Here is a 21,831-nt window from a genome sequence, read left to right on the forward strand (position 1 = left end):
ATCTCCTTACACAAATTTTTATTTCTCTCTTAATATTACACCAGTGCCATTATTTATAGGATCACTAGAGATTGCTTAACTTTACAGCATAACTGTAAGTGGTGATAAACTGCTGTGCAAATGCTGTATGGGGTCGTTTTCTGCCGGAGGACAGTCTCTGCTGATACTACACGGTGTGCTGAATGTTTACATCAACCATGTGAGGCTTTAGTGTCCTAAGGTGGAATATAAATGGGTGCCATGATGAATTTGTACATCTACAGTTGTAGGCTACGTGTGTTTTCAAAGTCGGAGACAGTGAGCTTCCACACAGTGGCATAATGATCAGGTGCAGAAAAGGTAGTGCCAGTAAATGAATGAATAATGGTTTAATGTACAATGCTGGGGACGATCACTGAAATTTTAGTCAGTAATTAATAAGCAAGTGAGAGTTTATCATGTATACCAAGAGTTGGTGTGCTTGATTCCATTGTTCCAGTGTAAAATGCACACAATTGTTGAAGTGCTCAATTTCCGATCTTGACATTTGACAGTAATGAAAGAGGCAGCTCTGTATGCGTGAGCTCAGTTTGCCTAAATGAAGCACATATTTCACCTTCAGAGGTGAGATGGCCCTGCTTCATGAGTGTGTGTATGTGGCTTCAGGAGAAAATGGATTTGCTTACTCATCTACCTCTCTTTAGTGCATGACGGAGGCGTTGAGGTGATGAAAAGACCTAGTGGATAAACTGATAAATAATAGCCGGGGTTTCTCAGCTCATTTCCTTTGATTGACTCAACCTCACACTTAAAAGGAAATGAACCTGGGCAGGAGTGACAAGCCTATTCAGTATAATACATTGTGGTCTTTGAGCAAAAGCCAGCTTACTAAGACTTCAGATTTGTGCTTGCTGTCTGGAAAAGCCACCATCCTCTGCCATAGGAGTGGTTAATGAAGTGTGTTCCTGTGTCGTGGTTGGCAGTTTGACGAAACCACAGAATGGGGCTTTCCCCTTCCCTTCCCTGAAGAAAGGACAGGGTAGTGAGATGGTTGTGAATTGGCTGATTTTTCTTCCTGTCATGAGCAGACATGCGGGAGCAACCAGCCTTTACCTTGCAGCTGTTTTACCTTTTTAATTGTAGCTGCTTCCTGCTCATGGAGGGCCAGCATGCTCTGAATTATGGAACTGTGACTCTCATCTTTTGGCCAAATTGTTACGCTATTTCAATTTCACGATGATACTTGTGCTGTTTTGAGACACTTGACTCATTCTTTAAGACTTAAGCGATGACTCACTGTTTGAATGAATTAAAACAGGCTTTATCTGAACTCTCCCCTCACATTGGCCAAATCATTTTCACAATGTTGTTGAGACAATTTCCAACTGATTGCCTCTTTGTCCTATCTCCTGAGGTATACTTACTGTAAATATTTAAAGCGGCACCATGTTTCTACTTACTCCATCATTAGTTGGTGCTTGACTGGCCCATCTACAAAATAAAAAAAAAAAAAAAAAAAAAATAGTTAAGTCTTTCTGCTAATGCATTGGGTTACTGAGGCGTGTAAAAGTAATTTCTGTATTAATCCAAGAGAGAAAAGAATTTAGGCCGATAAGAGTGAGCCGTAACGCTAAATCCTGCTGGCCCATGGGTGACAAAGTCTGTTTGCCTTATTGCCACAGCTGTCACTAGGCAGCCCACAACTGACATTGTGTTAATGCACATTGACATAAGTCATTTTGGCAGAAATTATGAGGCAGGTGAGAAAGAGAAATATGATTGATGACCTTCACAAAGATCAATGATATTTCTTCATTACCAAAAAAAAAAAAAAAAAAAAAAAAGTGTAAGTTACAATCTTGCCACTTTGGAGTGATATAACATAGTTTTTAGCAGCTGAGTTGTTATCATTATTTACAGTACATTGGATTTTACTTTCTTTGTTGTTGTGGTTGAAGTGGCCCCTTGGCGTCCATAGGATCTCGTATGAGCTTTTGGTGTTTTGGCAGATGCCCACTTAATGTCTGCATATATTCTTTACAATTGCATTAGCACAAAAAAAAAGCCATTCGACAAACATTACCCAAGTGCTGATGCCCCTCATTTTGCTTTCATTTTTTTTATGTGATGGAAATATTGAGCAATATGATGGCACAGTAATGTTGGCCAAACACTGCAAAGCTTTTAGAATCCAAACACATTTTAAGAACATCAGTGCATCACACGCGTAATGACAGATCTCACTGAATTTATCTCTTAATCATAAATATGTTTACACTAGGCGATCAGACAGTGAAACTGAGATTATCCTGCTGACTCTTGAAATGTCAGTGATGTCAAGCCCTCTGTAGGAATTTACGTGATCTAATGTGACTCCATATGTATTAATATTCACATTAATGCAATGTACGTTATGGATGTTATGAAGAATTTTGGTAAGCATTGAGCAGACCGGGCCTGTACTCTGCAGAGGCTAAGACAGGAAGGGTGGAAGAGAGGAGTGGCTTATGGTGGTTGAGTCTATAAGGTTCACATCCTCAGTTTGATTAGCTGATAGTTTATGTGCTTACTCCACCATTTGTGTCAACCGAGTCTAAAGAGTCCTCACTTTAATCAACCCTTGCCAGTTTTGTGTAGTGTTTTATTTATTTTTAATGATCCTCAGTGAGTCTGTTGGTAAAGTTACAGTTGAACCCGGATGAAGATATTTTCATTAAAAGTAGCAAGCATTCAAGTCTTTCAGCCCTTTTTTAAACTCTAATTGGAACTACAGTTTTCAAAATTAACATCAAGGAACATTTCAGAAGATCAAAAAGTAGCTATTGAGATGGTAACCTCAGAGGAAAAATGTAAAAATGTTTGAGCCAAATCTAGAAAGAAATAGAGGTTTTCTTTTTTCCCTCTTTTTTCTATTTGACTTCCACAGATTCTGACGCTTTTTGCAGCCAGCCTAGTCACCATCTGGTGGTTATTAGGATGATTTTCACTTTAAGGCACTTCCACATTGGCTTCAACACTCAGTGCTGGTTGCTGCCCGGTTGTAAACCTGTTCTTAAAGTCTGACACAGAGGGCTTCAAAAAAAAAAACAAAAAAAAAACATTGTGGCCTACAGACAGGTTCACAATAATCAGCCTCAGAAAAGAGAGTGGCACTGAATAATGAAAAGAATGAATGAATAATCATTTAATAGAAAATGCTAAGGGGGATTATAAAAATTATTGTGAGTAATGACCAAGCAAATGAAGTAGTGTGTGCCCAAGAATTGGTGCACATGCTACAGTACCTATGGCTAAATGGAAGACAAATGGAGGTCAGTCAAACAGATGAACACCTCACCCTCACTTACATCTGATCAAATTTACAGTAGGGATGAAACCCAGACCCTGCTGTCCTTAATCTTCACCGACATCTGTAGAGGCTGGCATTACACAAGCCATAGTAATACCGTAGCATTAATAATACAAATCAAGCACTGTGTGGCAGTGCGGTGAGCAGACGACCATTTAATTCTTGACCAAGCCACCTTTAGGATTTCACCCAACTAAATACTTTGAGACACCTTAAACACAAGCTTGCACACACACACGTTTGTTTACTAAAAGAAAGAGATGTGATCCCACAACAAGATAATGTTATTTTATGAAACTAGAGGGAGCTGCAGTGGGAAAACTGTTGATTTTTCCAATTTAAGATAGAGACATTACTCCAAGATAAAATATACTAACAAAAGCCACATGATCGAGGCAGATGCCGCCTAGGGGAGATACGCTACCGAAAGGTGTGTGCCCACAGGAGCAAATAATACACACGTGCAAATCAAGCCAAACAAAACATTTAAGTCCTTAGTGCTTATACTCACTGCATACAGAGAAGAAGCTCACTAAGAGCAGATAACCCCCGACCACAGCAGCACCCAGGTCCACTGGAAGATGCCTTCAGGACCCATTTAAAACACACCAGTCAGCTTACAGCTATACATTGCAGACCTTGCATAGATAAACACACTAATAAATCAAGGTATTGCGCTAAAATTGGAAAAAAAAAAAAAAAATAATAATAACAGCAGTGGTAAGGACCAAGAGCTGATTCAGATTTTAATACGCAAAGCACTTCCTCAGCTGAATGGTGCACGAGCCAGCGTCCACTTAATGCATGAGCTAAAAACCAAGACAAGCTCAAACTGGGAGGAAAACACAAGGACCACCAACACAGGACAAACATGGGAGACGATTAAGAGATGTCCACCAAAGGACCGAATGAGCAACATTTTTCAGCTGGAGGAGTTTTAATCCTATTCCCACCTTCCTGGAGGAACAGTGTTCCCTGTTACAACTGTGTTAGTTCAGGCACAACACATAAATCAAATTCAGGCATGTTAGTCATCAGCTGATCCAAACAAACAGCAATCAGGTTTGGCACTTCAAACAGGCAGTTCATTTGAGCCTTCTTACCTGGCACACATTGCTATTGGCTGGTTGAGCTGCTCATTCATTTTTGTTCATTACTCTACACAGACCAGTATACCTTCGGTCCAGTGCTGAAGATATCTTGCTCTGAGCCAGATAAAACCATTAGGAAGTGGAAGAGATTGGTTTAGTTGCTCAAATGAATCTCTGTTGGCACTGCTGTGAGAGCCCAAACTTGGGTAGCTTCAACATGTCAACCTTTCATAATAACCAGGACTTTTGTTAGATGAAGATGATGTCATTATCATCACTACGAATGCTGGGGCATGCAGACCCCGCCTCCTCAAGTCCCTCTTACTGCTGCAGTTTCACAAAGCTAAGTAGATTAATAGCTAACACACAGATGGATAGCAGAATCTATGCCACCCAGTCAAACTGTATAACCATTTGTACAACAATGTTTTTAACTTCATGACAAGTGTTCCTGAGTGAACTAATAATAATACTGCCACTGATGCCAGTGCTAAAGCAATTACCGTTAAGACTGAGGAAAATCTTGTGTGACCACTGTATTATGATTTCATTTAGCATCAGGCATATGGACAAATACAATCAATTCAATAATGATTGCGGTATGTGGTCAACAATTTTCCATTTTGTCTTTTGAGGGCATAACCATTTGTGAGTACTATCATTTAAACAAATCTTCTTTTAGTAATGTAATTAATTTGCAAAACATTAGTAGAACTGTATCACATTACTGGAATGGTTGCCTTACAATAGGATTATTATTTTATTGTGTAAATAGGCAGTAGCGCAGTTCCAGAAATTAAATAAAGACTAATTCATGTTCTGCGGGTCCAGTGCATGAGATTCAGCTTGCATGTTGCCATGGTGGTGGCAGCATCATTTTGTTGTGTAGTTTAGAGCCAGTTTATGTTGGTTGTTTCGGTTTTCTAAAGAAAACAGCTGTGATTCTCACTGAGGGCCTTTTCTAGTCTTACTAATTGGGGGGATGATTACAAAATGGCCTCTGCAAATGGCTGCAGAGCTATGATAGCGAAGTGAACACCTTCTATCCTCCCACAAACCTCCACCACTCCCTCCCTGACACCTCTGTCAGTCCCAAGCTTCACTCTATAAACCTGATCATGTTAACAGCTAATAAAAATAGTGTATTTATCTATCTGTAATCCTGATGATGTGAATCAAAAACCAAAATGTGCACATTTTCCCTTTCTGTGTGCATACTCTTGCACATAGCCATTGCACAAATCTCTCTAGCCAGTTAAAGCAACAAGCCAAGACAAGTTTGTTGTTTGCTGTGATTTCACAGTGGCAAAGGCTTCTTGTAAGAACCACACTGTGAAAGTATTTCACAAGATGCCTCAACCACAAGTGATAGAAAGGGCAACCACACTAGTTCAGTTTAAGTTCTGTGGCCCAAATATATGCAATGGATGAGTGCATTTCAAGCTTAATTGGAGAGGTTGCATTAACGGGTGTGTACTCCAGCCATGCTCTGAACTAAACTCCGTGAGCCCCACAACATGTTGCATACTGATTAATTATAAGACGCTGAGAACGATGGAAAGAAGCAGCCCAAATTATAGATCCAAAGCATAATTTAAGCTTGCCTCCACATGTTTACATCAATTTAATATTTTTTTTCTCGTGTTTGCGGGAGAGCAGTGTTATAAGTGGTGGTTGAGGAGAATTAAAACAAATTTATTATGTATATAGATTTTTAAAAGCAATTTTCCAACTTGAACCCTGACACAAATCACATTTGCAGCACCACATAACTTTGGTCTAAAGCACTGTCCATATTAACATGTATAGAGTAATGCAGCTATCAGCCATATTATGGTTGAGATCTTATTTCAGTTTTTATATTCATCTTTGATTAGTTGTGATTAAGGTTAGTCAGTTTCCCCTGATGCCATTAATAAAACAGCCAGCAGATTTTTGTAAACACAGGTGGAATAGTCCATGAGCAAAACACTCTGAAAGGATGTGACTGCAAGCCCTGACCTCAGTCAGGGAAGAGGCTGATTTCTTAGTTATTCATTAGAGTGCTTTTGCTCTATTTAAGAATGTCACTAAATCTCAGACTGGTTACTGTCAAATGTGTGCGACTGACTCTGGCCGGGCTCTGCTGGGACACTAAGTCAGAGCTTGAGAGCTGCTAATGCAGGAGAGGAGGTATTTGTTTAACATTCAAACTCATAGTCCACTCCTTACTGCTATTAGTGCAGGGCTGTGTTCCATTGGTGGCCACTAGAACCTTGCTAAACAAGATATGTAGCTTGATTGAAGCAGGTTTTGTGAGACGTTAGCTAGTTGGGGTGCTTCTTTCTCCTTTCCAAGTTGAAAAAATGCAAACGTTTCCTGTGGCTTGTACCTGCTTATTAAGCCTGAACTGTGTTGCTCATCTGAAGAAGAGGCACTGCACCTTGCTAGCTGCTGTTAGTGATGTTACTAGAGTAGTACTCTTATTATTGTTTCCTTGCTGGGCTGCCAATGAGCCAGGTAGATGCAAAGCTGACTACCAGGGAGATGAAACTCTGCCGATAAACCAAATACTCTCCTTTTAACTGCACTTCTTTAATGTCTTGCCTAGACATCATCTGTTATGTTTAGATTATGTTATGTTTCTTTAGATAAAAGATTGGGTGGTAGACATATGCTGAATTAGATGTTGTAGAGGTAAGCTTAAATTATTTTTGTTGCTCCTCACTTGACAGTTGTCTCTTGACAGAAATTCTGCATTTGAATGAATAAAGTGTTACAAGGTGTTATTTTTCACTATCACGTACCACAGTAATTTTGGTAAATTGCAAAAGCTGCCCAAGACTGTCTGACAGTGTGATTGGATAATTTTTTGCCATGGTAATGCTCAGCGCTTTCTAAAGCATAAACAATTGATCAGGGTCAGTGATTCCATCGAGTGCTGCCATGTTTTATAGAAAATCTATTACAAAAAAAAAAAAAAAAAAAAAAAACATCTCACCACCATGTACAATCTATAGCATGCATACATACCAAGGAATAAACACAGATGTGGTGCGACATGGGATCTTTTGTCAAGACAAACTAAGCAACCAAGCGTCAATCAAACTTTTAAGCGGGTGGAGCTAAGATAAAGTCTTGTGTAGGTGGTCTGTGTGCAGTGCAGAATTAATGCACCCTAGCACATTAAGCCTTGCTGGCTATTTGTTTGTGGTGGTGCAACATTTAATGTTGTTTGCAGCTTCTCACTCGTGAAAAGGTGAATCACTGAGTGCAAATTTAATTTGCATGCAGTGTTTGGCATGATTAACCTATAGCTCTTGGGTAAACTTAGATAACCACTTCTGGCCTCTTAATGCTTAATCCTAAAGAGTTTTAATGTACAATAAATAAAGAGTCCCTTTTCTTTCTAAAACATCCTGTGTTTTTTCTTTGAGCTCTAACACTGGACCAGGCTGGTTATTTAAAGTGGTGGCAGTCTGCTCTATTAAGGGTCTATAATTCCTCACCCTCCGATCTGAGTGCATTACACTTCAAATACAGGAAAGATCTAAGTATACTGCTAATAAAAATAATTATTATACTGCTTTACACTGTGTATACTGTGCTTTTTGTTGAAACTGAAATGTACCAATAATGCCGTGCACATCACAGGCGGCAACAACCAAAAGTAAAAGCAGCAAGATGTTTACATGTCACTTTGATCCCTTTAACATCGCAGTAAAACATAACTTTAATAACATACTCCATAACTTGGAGTATGAGACTTTCTGGGTTATTCTAAATGAGATTACATGTGTAACTGTAATACAGATTCTATGTGCATGTAAACATTGCTGGTGAAAAAATGTCAGGAATATAAGTTGTCGTTTTTAAGGCAAAGTATAAGAAAAAAGCACAATGCTTTCTTTCCTTCTGCAAATTACTTAACATTTTTTTTTTTTTTAATTATTATTATTATCAGATCTTGCAGGCAACAAAATAAATGTGCGTATGCCAGTGTGTACAATAGCCTTGTAGGTGAAACCCAGTTCTTCCTTTAGTTGCATTTAAGCAAAATTGGGGCATGTGGTTCTGTTTTAAATAACAATGACAAGACTGCCATGCAGGAGGATGTCACAAAAACAAATGTCCTCTCATTTCAATGTAATAGCATGAAATTTACTTGATTTAGGTCGTGGGTCAGATTGTAGATAGCAAGCAGCTGTCTTAACACAACCAAAAATTACTTAACAATTGTCAATAGCAACCATTACCTAACAATAGTGTCATTCCAAATAACCAGAGAGAACAGCATGTATCCCTCTGGGAAGACGAGTGACGATTCCAGTGAATAGCTACTATATAAACTTAACAAATTACCAGATAACAGCTGCAAATTACCTGGTTGTTCCTGTAATGAATGTGTGCCTTCACCCAGACCTCACCCTGTTCTTTCGGCACAATATATTGAAGTGCCACTGTTTAAACTTGGAGAGGTGCAAAAGACTGCCTGTGGACATCACTCGTTTAAAATGAGGCCCGCTGGTGTTTTCAGCAGGCAGTTAGGGCAATTGCCTGTGCAATATTTATCTAGCCATGTGGAAACTCTGTCTCATACACACCTTATCAGAAATCCATCAGCTGATCAATTGCCTGTACATAAAGGTAGGACAATCAGCTATAAACAGAATTTGGAAGCAATGAAATGGCAAAACGGCTGTATAATTTGCATTTTTCCTTGACTTACCTGCAAACCTAGTTTTTGGGTCAAACATTTATAATTATCAAAGAGAGTATCCTAATTTTATCTAACTTTAAAAAGCACTATTTCATTTTTGTGTTTTTTTTTTTTTTTCCTCATGTGACACTTTAGCTCACAGTGTTGCAGCTTTTCTAAGTTTATGTCTGCTGAAATCTCGCCATAGCTGTCCAGCTTTGTTGATTCAACGGCGTGAATTCAATAAAAATAACATTGCTTCACAAATACATTTTTAATCAACACATCTTGTTTATCATGTCAGGCAGCAGTTTAGCCAGTTTCCTTACCTCTAGCGAACCAAAACCACGTGGTTAAGGTTAGGCTACGGGATTACAAACATTCTTATGATATGTTACAAACAAACATTGGCTGTGACAAAATACATTCCTCACAAAATGTAATTGAGAATGCAATTTATCTGTGTGAAAACACAATTTTTAGGAGACAGGGCTCATTTCAAAACTGTCAAAATGCTGTAGAAAGACAGTGGGGAAAAAGGCTATGATGAAACATCAGAACTGAGACATCAGCACACAGAGAGACACATAAGCAAGTGATACATCTACAGTGTCTACTGTGCAGTAATACAATACACAGTGCGATGACAATGCTCAGAATACCTCAGGTCTTGTATTGGTCATTTGAGTGTTGCCTGTGGGTGGATGTGTGCATGTCTGTGCGAGTGCACATATACACGTGCATGCTCATGTCTAATTGTTTGCATGACTGAAATGTGATATGACGTTCATGGTTTACTTGTTATGATATCATGTGATGCACCAAGCTTTTATTACTGAGGCCTGAGACTAGTCTGCAGCTTGTAACTGACAACAAAATCATGAAAATGGGAAATGGATGGTAAAAGCTGAGCTGAAGCAGTGGTACAGGATTTCTCTGCATGCTCACTATTGCTCTTGTGATTCCTTGTCAGATCTGCACAACCATGCTTTTCACGGGGTTCAGTTCCCCCCAGACACCCCTGACACTCCTGCTGCTCTCTTATCAAGGGTGTCAGTCTGGCTGGGGGAGGACCAGAACTGTGACTGACTAGTGCATCAGGGATGTGCCACAATGCTTAGCCTTTTTCTACCAATGGACATGGATACTAGGGAAACTATTTCCAAGTCCCCTCCCAAACACACCCTCCCCCACTCACACAGTTGTTTGTATTTTGCAGTAATGTGGTTTTGTTATGTGGTGTCTGGTGATATTTAAAATTTCAACTAGATGTTATTTTTATTTGGGCAACTTGTGTGATTCAATAAATACAATGGGCAATCTTCTAATAAAAATGTACAGCTTGACAAATGAAGCCGGGCTGCTGTAATGCATTACTGGACAGATGGATGAAATCCCCGAGACACAGACACTGGAGCCCTGTCAGAGAGTCCACTTAGTCAAGGAGACAAGGCCCTTCCAGGAGACACCCATAGGGACCATACAATCTAATGAGGAGAAGGAGATTGCCCAAGGCCTATTTCCATGCATTACTTCCCAGAATCTGAGGTCTATTCCAGGCAGCAGCAGACCTTTCAATACAGGATAACTTGACTTTTTTTTTTTTTCGTCACATCAACAGCACAAGCCGTTGTTGCATGCACAATAGATAGCATTCGTCAATGCACTACAGAAATGTTTAAAGTCAAATTTATATTTTTGTTTACTCTTCACAGTAATCCACAGATCAACATTTACAGAGCTGTATGAATAAACTTTAGATTATGTGGATAAAATAACAAGGATGCTACTATAATAAAATGGGTAATTATAACAAAGTGTCAAAATGCACTGTATTAATTAACCTTGTTTAGGTCCATCTGAAAGCTTCCTTTTGATTGCCAAAGTAAAACTGCTAATATCTCAAAGCTAAATATGTCTTTTTCATGTATAAAGATACTGTTTTTGCATGGTTGCTCCATGAGTGCAATAACCATATACGGTTTGTGGCCCTTGTATCAATCCAACACAGGCTACTGGCAACATTATCCACATTTCCTGAACTCTCTCAGCAATACTGTGTCTGCAAAAACTGGCCTGTTGGTATGTGTGATCATCGTCCAAAGCCATCGTCCACAACTGTGGGCAATGGCTTTGTGCTACATAATTAAAGTGAATTTTGTCTGGTGAATTGATGCTGCAGTAACTAATGCGATGGCAAACTTACCAGTGGCACTCTTGGCCCTCTCGCTAACTGGCTAATGCTTCCTGCCTGGTGCTTTTGGCAGTGTTAGCATGTGTTGCTGGTGCACTGCACTTGCAGACAGGCCAGTGGTCCAAGCACATTTTTTCTGGAATAGTGGTGTTTTGAACTTGTCGGTCACCCTGCTTTGTCCATGCGTTTGTGCATTACGTTTTATTGTACTATAATCACACCAGCTTACTCTCATACTGAAATGTGTGCATGATAAAAAAAATGCATACAGTTTGGTAGGTGTGTAATACAGAAGGATATCAACTGAATAAACAGACTCCTATATGCAAATCTTCAAGTTAGCTAAGATGGCAGAGAATTGAATATGAAATGTAACTATAAATGTTTTGTTACGAGAAAGAGACATATGCCTTTCTCTGAAATGTAATTTTACTGTACTTTGAAGAAAATCAAGAAATCACAGCAGAGATATCAATTTATAATGCTAATTTTGCTTTGCTATTGGGGAAATATTGTCTCCACGCTGTTCTTATTGTGTGTCTCATAACACCATAGAAAAATATTGTACATCGTCCTCACCAACCTCTACAGGCAGGAAACTTTCAAAGACACAAAATGAGCCTTTAATGTGTGTGACATGAAGAGCTGATGGAGAGCACTCGAAATCCTTCCTTTGTCAGGTTCAGAAATGGAAAAAGTAATTTCCTCTTCAGGTCAGGGATTGCTTCGATCTTAAAGGCACAGTTTAGGGAATAACACATTTGAAATGGGTTAAGCCACACTGACGTTTGGCAAGTCTGCGTTCATCACTGCCTTGTTTTTGTCCAGTCTGTTTGAGCTCCGAAAGAAGCCATGCCAGCCACATGTCACCGAATTGTAGGATCTTTTTTTTGTGACATTTATAAAATTATCTCTGTAGCTTATTCATTTTCTATATTCCTTCCTTGGAACCTGATGTGATATTTAAACATTTATATCATCTGAGGAAAAAAAAAAATTAGTTTAGAGAACATATTAGTATAGTTAGTTGTTAAGGTTGGCATTTTGTTAGAATTGGCTGTTACAGTAACCTGCCATGTACACAAAGCACCTAGTAACGATGCTCAGTTTTAAACCATTGAATGTCTGACTTGATGGTCTCACAATATCAATGTGAGAATGAATTGCGTTAAGGAAAAGTGGCCCTGAATATGACTATGTGAAGGTTTTGTACAGGGCTTTCTCTGCAAAATATTGCTTCGCTCAATGATTGAATTCCTTCAGAGAATTACGTGTTTATATCTTGTCCTCATATACAGGGAGGCAATTGGCAACGCTCCAGCACTGCGCTTTTCAAAATAGCACTTGATCAAACTGTTTAATGAAGTGAAAGACAAGAAATCTATAAGCACAAGAACAATAGAGCTTGGTAGTCATTAATCACCTATTCAGTCTCTGCCTGGCAGTCCCTTTATCACCACACTCCAGTCACACTACTGCCACTGCGCTAACCACACTGACATCTGCCTGCTTTTAGCACATTTCTGTGAAAATATGGAGCATCGAGGTTTTAGACTACATCTTTAATGAAGCTGACTGTGAGTCCGGCCATGAGACTGTCTAAAGGCTATCAAAAGCCAGACCTAGAGACTAATGATTGATTAAAAACGGGATGTTCCCCAGTCGAAAGCTGTCAAAAAGTATATATCCACTATTCAGCCGACAAGAAAAATGTTAAAATCCTGAATTTGTCTCGCTGACCGCAGGAAGTTGATATGAGGTTACACAGACAACTGTCACTATACTATTTTTTGAGTATATTATAGAAATAGGGCCTGCTGGTAAAAACAAACAAACAAAAAACTTCCAAAACCAAATCCTCACATTTATTTTAATTATTTTAGGCAAGTAAATCAAGATATGTGAGCTGTGACAGCTGTAAACCTAGAAACCAGCGAATCAAAGTTGCTAACCTGCCGCTATTGAAGAGCAAATCTGGAGCTGACGCAGTAACAATTTGACACTCTTGGAATGTTTGAAGTTTCAGATTTGAGTTTTTGTTTCACAGTAAAGCACTAACAGCTTGGAACAAAATGTGCCCACATCCCCGCACGATCACCTGGGGATTGTCAAAGCATCCGCAAATTGGGTTTTTTGTTGTTGTAAGCTCCATTGTCTAAAGAGAGTCTTGTCATGGAGAGAGTCTAGACTGGTTCTGTGCAAACTCAGGCTGAACTGTCAAGACAAGAATAACATAATGTGGATTCTGGGTTATGGATTCCCACTTTAATAGAAAGTATTTCATGATGAAGTAAACATAAGTTTGTTTAACTTCCTCAGAGTGCTCTCGTGTAACCATTTTTTATATATAACAGCATTAGTTGTGAAATATACATTGTTGTAAAATTTGAACTTATTTGTATCTATTCAACCCACGATTTTATATTTTAGAGGTGTTCAGCCTGTATTCAGTAAAAAAAAAAAAAAAAAAAAAAAAAAAAAAGTAAAGAAAAAAAAATTTCCATGACAGTAGCGCTGACAATCCCAAATGATAAGGTAAAGAAGCTGCCATAAAATGCTCGGATTACTATTTGTGATCAGCAGGTGTGTCAACATTCTCATCTTATCAGGCCATTTCACACCAGCTTGCACTCCAATGAATATTATTCCACATTATCATACGCTTTGCAGATATTGGCCAACGATATTTTTGCACCTTTATAGCTCCCTTCCAGGACACACAATTCTCATGAACTTTGCCAAGTTGGGCTGTTGTGTGAAGCTCACAGTTCAGTAAAGTCTAAAATAAATTTAGATTGAATCATCACCATAGAGATGCTAATCTCATGCTGCGGGATTTCGATAAAGCCTGCTGAAGGTCACAGAAACATGAAGTGACACCAGGCATACAAAAAGCATCAATGATGCATTTTGTACAAAACTAGCCCTGTCTAATAATAGCCCGAACACAGCACTGGCTGCGTAATTTGTAACGTGCCCAACTCTGAATTCCACCATGACTTGTGTGTAATTAATACTGTAATGGTTGCACTTGATGGAGCACGGGGTATGAATAAGAGGGAATGATTCTGCATGCTTCACTGAGGATTAATGTCCATTTCGTGATACTACCAAGGTCAAGGTTTGCCTTATACCATTGAGCATTCTTGCTCAAATAAATTATTCATTAGAAATGAGCAGGAATAATGCACAAACACACACCCCCCCACACACACATACATTGCACCCGCACACCACAGGTAAACAGTTGCTTGCATGTTTATTTTCACATAGTCATGTAGAGTCCCCAAGGCAGCACAGACCGAAGATCTCATGAATAGTGCAGATAACAGTAGATGAAGACCTGGGAAAGAAAAATCTTTCATGTTTTTCAATGCGGGAGCATTGTACTGCTGGAGATGATCCTCTGTGATCTACTGACCCAGTCTTTCAAGAGGAATTTCTCCTATTGTGGGGACCTGCTGGACCCAGTGGCCTAGCATGAGGATTACAGCAAGGCTACAAGGGTAATGCTGTGTACTGGACTCACCGTGGGTTGAAAGTGAGGTCAAGAGGGGCCATGTTCCCCAAGGAAACACTGGGATGGAAAAAGACTGATTGATTCAAATGCCAGTGTTTGTAGAGTCACGCTCTACAAACATTCAATGGTACACAGACATAAGACCCCCATTACCGACAGAGGCTTCTAACCCACACCCAAGTTCACAGAAAAGATACTTGACATCTGTGTCTGAAAGCAAATACAACAAAAGCCTCCAATTTAGCGGTGACATTCAGAACGCGGTATGACCTCTGCTCATGAAAAATAAGGTCGGTTATAAAAGGAATAATTCCGCTTCTTGGCTCTGATTGGCTGAGACGAGCCTGAAGCTGCTGAAAAATAAAGGAGCACCTGTGACCACATCAACAGGAACTTGAAGTGTTAACATGCTCACTGAAAACCACCACCCCTACCACATTATGTGTCTTTAAACAACCAAAATCTTGAGCCACTGGTCAAAAAAACACATCGCTTGGCAAATTATAAACTTTTAAGCATTGTTATTTATTAATCATCAGTTATAAAAAGAAAAGAGAGTTTTTTTTTCCTTTGACATTTTTTGAGAGCAATACGCCCAACTTTATGTTGTGCCTATCACCACTACTTTGCTGCTCTAAAATCCCCGTAAAGAAAGCGTCTCCCATGGCTTATTGCCTAACACTGTCATGGGCTCTTGGCTCATGTAGGGGCTGTAACAAGTAAGGACTCCGACAAAACCTGATAACATTGTTTACAAAGAAAGTGGACGGGGAGTAGATACAGATGCTTCTAAATGGTTGTGACAGCTGCTGAAATGAAGTTGAGCTGGCCAGAATTTTAATGGAAAGGAGCGCTGATGATACAGTCACGGTGGCCACAGCCCCACCAGGCCAGCCGTCAAATTCAGTTCCTTTTCCAAGCTACTGTATCTACAGAGGAGCCCGGCACACTATTAAAGGAAAAATGGTACCACCATATTTGTCGTGTTGGTGAAGCTAAATCATCCTAGCAGTTCAGTCAACACAATATTTAACAAAATGTACAATTTTAAAGTGTAACAGGAATGCAAGCATGTGTGGTTGTATGGATAACTGAGAATGAAAAAGCAATACAGAGTACACTATAGAAACTACAAATACTCTGTGGGAAAAATAGTATGGATGGGAAATCAATTGGTTCAATAATCCCTGAATCTTATGTCAATAGGGAGTAAAGCAATTTGTTCCAGCCTGTTTGGTTAGGCTTTGAAATCTAGATTTTAATCAGATTTTTTGGCATGTTAATGCTTTTCTCATGCATCTTCAGTGGGGTCATTATGTAAGAGTCAATACAATCAGTAAGCTCATTCAGGCTGGACATGTGACCAGCTCTTTGTGGTGCACACTCCTACGTTTCATTAATTCCTCTGAAATGAAATTCAGAGTTGTGATGTCCTTTTCCCTCTCCTCTAATCTAATAACTGTAATGATACAGATTTCTAAATTCAATCAGTTTTAATCTAGGGGGATACAGACACTCTCAATAGGGAGAGAAAAATGGTCTCAGCTGGAGAGTGGTGAAACTATTATGAGAAATAACTATTTTAGACGGCTGAGGACTCTTACATTGTGGATGAATTTACTAAAAAGACAATGTCTGGCCATTGTGCCTCCTCAGTTATAGGATGAAACTGTGCTGCACTGTTTTATGTGTGAGGTCACATTGCTGATAGAGGCACAGTAGAGAAAAGACAGATTGTTGAATTGATTGCTGAACAGGGCAAAATAGATAATTTGAATAAAATGACATTTTCACATGCTTATAGCCTCAATCCAAATAACATTTTTATTCAGTGTATTAAAAAAAAAATCAACAAAAGAATGCTTTTGTCATTATCACAACTTGCAGTAGGTAAAACCAGAAACATATCTGTATTTTCTGCAAAGCATCTGCTCACTGCACAGAGAGCAAGCCAACATAGAGATGATCCATTTACAATCCTTATTCAGGTGACACATACACATTTCATGTCTTAAAAGAGAGAGAGAGAAAAAAAAAAGCTTACAACCTCCTCAATGTATGCACACTACATCTGTCTGATACAACACAAGTTGTATGAATGATAGTGCCCTTGAATTTCTTTGACCTCAACACACGTCTTTGACAAGGCTTCCTTCAGCATCCCTCACAAAGCCTTAGTGTTGGTTAGTAATGTTGCTTGTTGATACTTTCTGTGTGATGTGCACCTATCTGCCCACTGGGTGAAAACTTTCCTCAAATGAAAACCTATTTACATCTTGACTATGAAGACAGAGAGGTCAGGACTGCCATGGGGAACCACGTCCCTTACATAATTGTTTCCCTTAAGTGCAGCCTGACTCTCTTGCTGAATATGTATTTGAAGACTTGCACTCCAAAATGAGATCTGTGATATGAACAGACCGGAAACCACTCATAAACTTTTTGCTGCTAAAGGAAGATACCTTATGTTTACCTAATGGTGCCCAATTAATGAAACACTGCCTTGAAAATGTTTATTGGATGATTTTATTTTAACACTTTTTTTTTTTTTTTTCCAAGATCAGTGTATAGTGTTGCTGCTGTAGCCACATCCATTTGATAATTACATCACACTGCAAAAAAAAAAAAAAAAAAAAAAAAAAAAATTCAAGGCAATTCAACTTAAAAATGTAAGTTTCCTTGCTGTCATAAGATCATGAGTAAAACCAACTTAAAAGTAGAATTTGTTTCAACTCACAAGCTGAAGTTGAAAATGGGGATACATCTGTTAGGATTCCATTCACTCAATGCAATATGTCAAGTTGTAAAAGTGAAATAACTCATGATTACTTGTTAATTAAAACTTAACACTCTCTGAGTCACGGTGCACAAATAATGTAAAAACATCATTAAACTTAATAACTGAACCCAGACAACACAGGCAAACCTTTGGTGAGCAAAGGAAATAATCAAAATATAACCATCGTCTAAGACAGTGGCTGTGTCCGAAATCACTCATTCACTCACTACTCCCTACTCACTATATAGGGAATTCAATGTAGTGGACTATATAGTGAACTCAATAGCGGACCGTTTCGGACACTACTACCACTACTTCGCCCGTTGTTCGGCGCCGTTCCGCAATGCATGACGGGATATATTGCCTGGTTAGTGACCATCGGATGTCCACTACATTTTGCGGTGGATTGTGGGATACATCCAGTGGACTATATAGTGAACATAAATAATCACTAAACATTCGGACACCCCTACAAAATGGCGTAATCACTATATAGTGCACTACATAGTGGTTAGGGAGTGATTTCGGACACAGCCTGTGTTTCCCAACCAGGGGTACACGTACCCCTAGGGGTACGCGAGCACATTGCAGGGGGTACGTGAAAACATAGGCGGAAATCCCGGGGGTGTCGGGGGGGACAAGACCCCTCCATCCATAAATTTTGAATAATATAGTAATATTTAATGAAAGTGCAATGCAAGCGGTGCTAATTATAAATGTAAAATAGTGGGCTTTTAAGTGTTTAAAAGTTCCTCCCCCATGCCTCACAGTGGTTTGGTCCGCATCCTGCTGCCGGCAGAGCGGCAGCACAGTAACTTTCAGTCCGTCAGCCTGAGAGGCAACAGCCTGATGAGAACTAGCAAGAAAACCTCCTCAAGTGAAAGCCAGTGAGTACTTTATCACACCACTTGTTCACCAAGCACAAGGTTGTAATATGAAAAGCGATATTTTCCCCCTGCTTGGTCCAAAACCTGCCTCTTTCAGCTCACTGTTTAAGCTAATAGCTAATGATTGTTTACCAGCTGAAGCAGTGCAGGGCAGTGAGGGAGAGAGAGGACAGACCACAGGAGGAGCAAATACTGAGCTTTTTATTTTTTCAAAAAGTCTGTCAGGATATTAATGTCAGAAACAGTTCATATTTTACTGATATTTTGAGTTTGTCTCTAGATAGATATCTATTTTTGCATTTTAAACTGCATTATTTTGTGGCATAGTTTCATTTCATTTTCTTATTTGATCTAAAAGGGACAGTGTACAGCTCAAACATATACTGTATGTCACTATTTGATGCCATATCTTGCTTTGTTTTTTGTTGACACTACAATACATTTTTCTGAAGAATAGTTTGATGTAGTTGGATTATTCAAGGTATTTCCTGTAGTTTTAGAGCTTATTTTGAGTTTCTAGTTCTTGTAAAGCTACTTTGATGGACTGTAGTGGAAATAGAACAGTGAGTAAAGAAATTAGGATTATTGTTTTTAATAGCATTATTTAAAACCTATGAACATGCTGAGGGCTAAGCACTTAATGGCAAATTTCAAAGGAGCATAAGAGAGTTCAGAGAGAGATGTACAATCGTGCCAGACAGCAATTACTCTCTGAAATTTTGCTGATTAGTGCTGATGACATATCGCTGTATAATTTGATTTTGTTGGACCCAAGTGATGACCAAACTCTTTTAACAACTGGTTTGGCTGCAGTTAAGAAGACTAACTTTAAGAAATTACATGGAAATACTGCTTTAGTTGGTTCACAAACCAAAAGAGAGCTAGCTCTCTCCAAACTTGCCAGTCATGAGTCATGAGCCTGAGCATCTTTCTTTCATTTAAGAAGCATCACAAGTACCACCGCTCCTATTCCAACAAGATGCCAAAAAAACTTGTTCATGTGTTCAGCAATCAGATCTTTTAAAACAATCTAATGATAAACTGCAGTTAATTCAAAACTCTGCTGCCAGGCTTTTAACTAGAACAAGAAAGAGAAAGCACATCACCCTAGTTTTAGTTAACCTGCACTGGCTCTCAGTGTCTTTTAGGATTGATTTTAAAATTATTTCACTCGATTACAAGGCTCTTAACGGTTTGGAACCGGCCAACATTACTAATTCTCTGTTGTTTTGTAATTCTTCATGGCCTCTTAGATCATCTTCTGCCAGCTTAACTATGTACCAAAATTATGTAATTCCCTACCCAAGGCTATAAGAGATGCAAAGTCTGTGGACACTTTTAAACAGCACTTATTTATTCAACATTATTATTAGCATTATTATTTTTTTATGCAAAACTTTTTACAAAATTAAATGAATTCAAACTTTTGACGTGACCTCCGACACAGTCAGAGGTCAGTCGGAGATTAGTAACATGCGCACAAAAAGCTCCCTTGTCTTATCCCTATATGAACCTTGATAGGAAAGCTTAGACCTCCATTAATCTTAAGTGCACTATCTCTCTGCGCTCCTCGAACTGTCATCACAGTGATACAACCAAGGCTGCAACCAAGGACCTAAAAAGTTTTCAAAAAAAAATTATTCTGCTGTGCTCTAAAACCTTTGATACTGTCTAAAAGTCAGAGCCCTTTTCATTCAAAGTACCACTTGTAGGTCTTCCCTTACAAATGTGTTTCAGATTTACTAAGCATTACGCAACCTCTGTGTACAATGAAGAAACACATCACATAATTGTCCTGGCCCATGCTGTCAAGTAGAAAACCAATAAAGCTTTAACATAAAGTGACCTCTTTTCTTGAACAAATTCTATACCGTGGAAAGACAAAAATCTGGTCTCACTTCCTCCCTGGTGTGACAGTTTTCTGATGTAACTGTTCATGTGTGTAACATCTGTGCATAGGGTGAAAGTGGTGATGCACAGTGTGTGCTTATGTGCTTTTAAGATGTATGGGGGCTTCATTCTTGAATTCATTGCTCTCTGTATGTGGGACATTTCATTGTAGGTGTGTTGGTTGAGTGCATGAGTGCATGTAAAGACAGACCAACCCACAAATTACCAAGTCCAATCAGAGTGTCTGAACTGAATCATTGTTGCCTACTCATGGGAAACTACCACTGCCACTCCTATGAAATGCAAAACAAAAATGGTAATATGGTGAACACAACATACATTATATAAAAAGCACACCTAAACAGTCCAAATGCAAGACCTTAAAAGGTCTTTAATACTATTATAGCATTTAAATTATAATATTTTTTAAGTCTTAACAATGTAACCCATAAGCATGTTGTGTTGATTATGAGAAGAAAAAATGGTCTTGGACTTCAATCTTACTGACACAAAAAGGTCTTAAAAAGTCTTAAATATAACTGTGTTTTTCCTCGGATGAGGTCTGATGAGCTGTGTCTTTGTCTTTTTTTTTTTTTTTTTAACTGAAATATAAGAACACTGTAATGTTCATGCAACATTAACTCCAGAAATTATTCATTTTTACTTTCCAGGCCAGTCAGCTGATTATCTCTTCATTCCCAAGGCTGTGATGCACAACTTTGAACAAATAAAAGTAAAAGTTACCTGAGAGCACCACACCTGATCGTTCATCTACAAAGCTAAAGGTGTGTACCATACTTATTCATTCTGCCTATATAATAATAATTGAATAATTTTAGATGGATAGACTGTACTTGTGTGGTAAAATAGAAAAAAATATAAATAAAAATAATAAAATATAAATAAAATATAGCACTGCATAGTTACATCACCCCTTTTTTGCATTTAGTTTGATTTCACTTTCCATTCAAAGGTTTTTTAGTCATATGCACGGAGGCAAGCTGCACTGCATTGAAATTCTTACATAACAGTCTTCTCTGATTGCCATGTATGAAAACAAGGAAATAAATAGATAAAATAGACGTTTAAATGTAGAATGTAGATATTCCCACTGACATCCTGATACAGGCTACTGGCAGTGAACGCAACATAGCACTGAGCTACATATATTTAAATCAAAATCTATCTAGCTTAGTTGGAATCCCTGTACCCCATGCTGGAGTTCGTTTATTATTTAATGCATTGCCTAATATTTCATGCATAGTGGCTGTGTCACTGTGTATCCTGTCGAAACTATTCTAAGGGAGAGAAAAACAGTGCAGAAAGGGAAAGAAAGAGGAAAAGAACATAAATGGAAAAGATATTCTGGATATTTTCAAATGCACTTGACAACAATGCAGTCGTCTCCCTGTTTCAGACTGGTGTGGGCTTTACTGGTCACAACAATACGGTTGGCAGCTTTTC

General features: G+C 38.7%; 1 protein-coding gene across 1 annotated transcript in view; it reads left to right on the forward strand.

The window, feature by feature from the left end:
- The window catches only part of LOC115372569 (neurexin-1a), a 309,098-nt gene that overhangs the window by 11,609 nt on the left and 275,658 nt on the right, over positions 1–21,831 (forward strand). The window contains exon 3 of the mRNA XM_030070577.1: positions 21,039–21,152. The gene's annotated coding sequence lies outside the window, so the exon portion shown is untranslated. The remainder of the gene's footprint in view (positions 1–21,038; positions 21,153–21,831) is intronic.

Source organism: Myripristis murdjan, chromosome 15 (genome assembly GCF_902150065.1).
Source record: "Myripristis murdjan chromosome 15, fMyrMur1.1, whole genome shotgun sequence".
In the NCBI taxonomy this organism is placed as follows: Eukaryota; Metazoa; Chordata; class Actinopteri; order Holocentriformes; family Holocentridae; genus Myripristis; species Myripristis murdjan.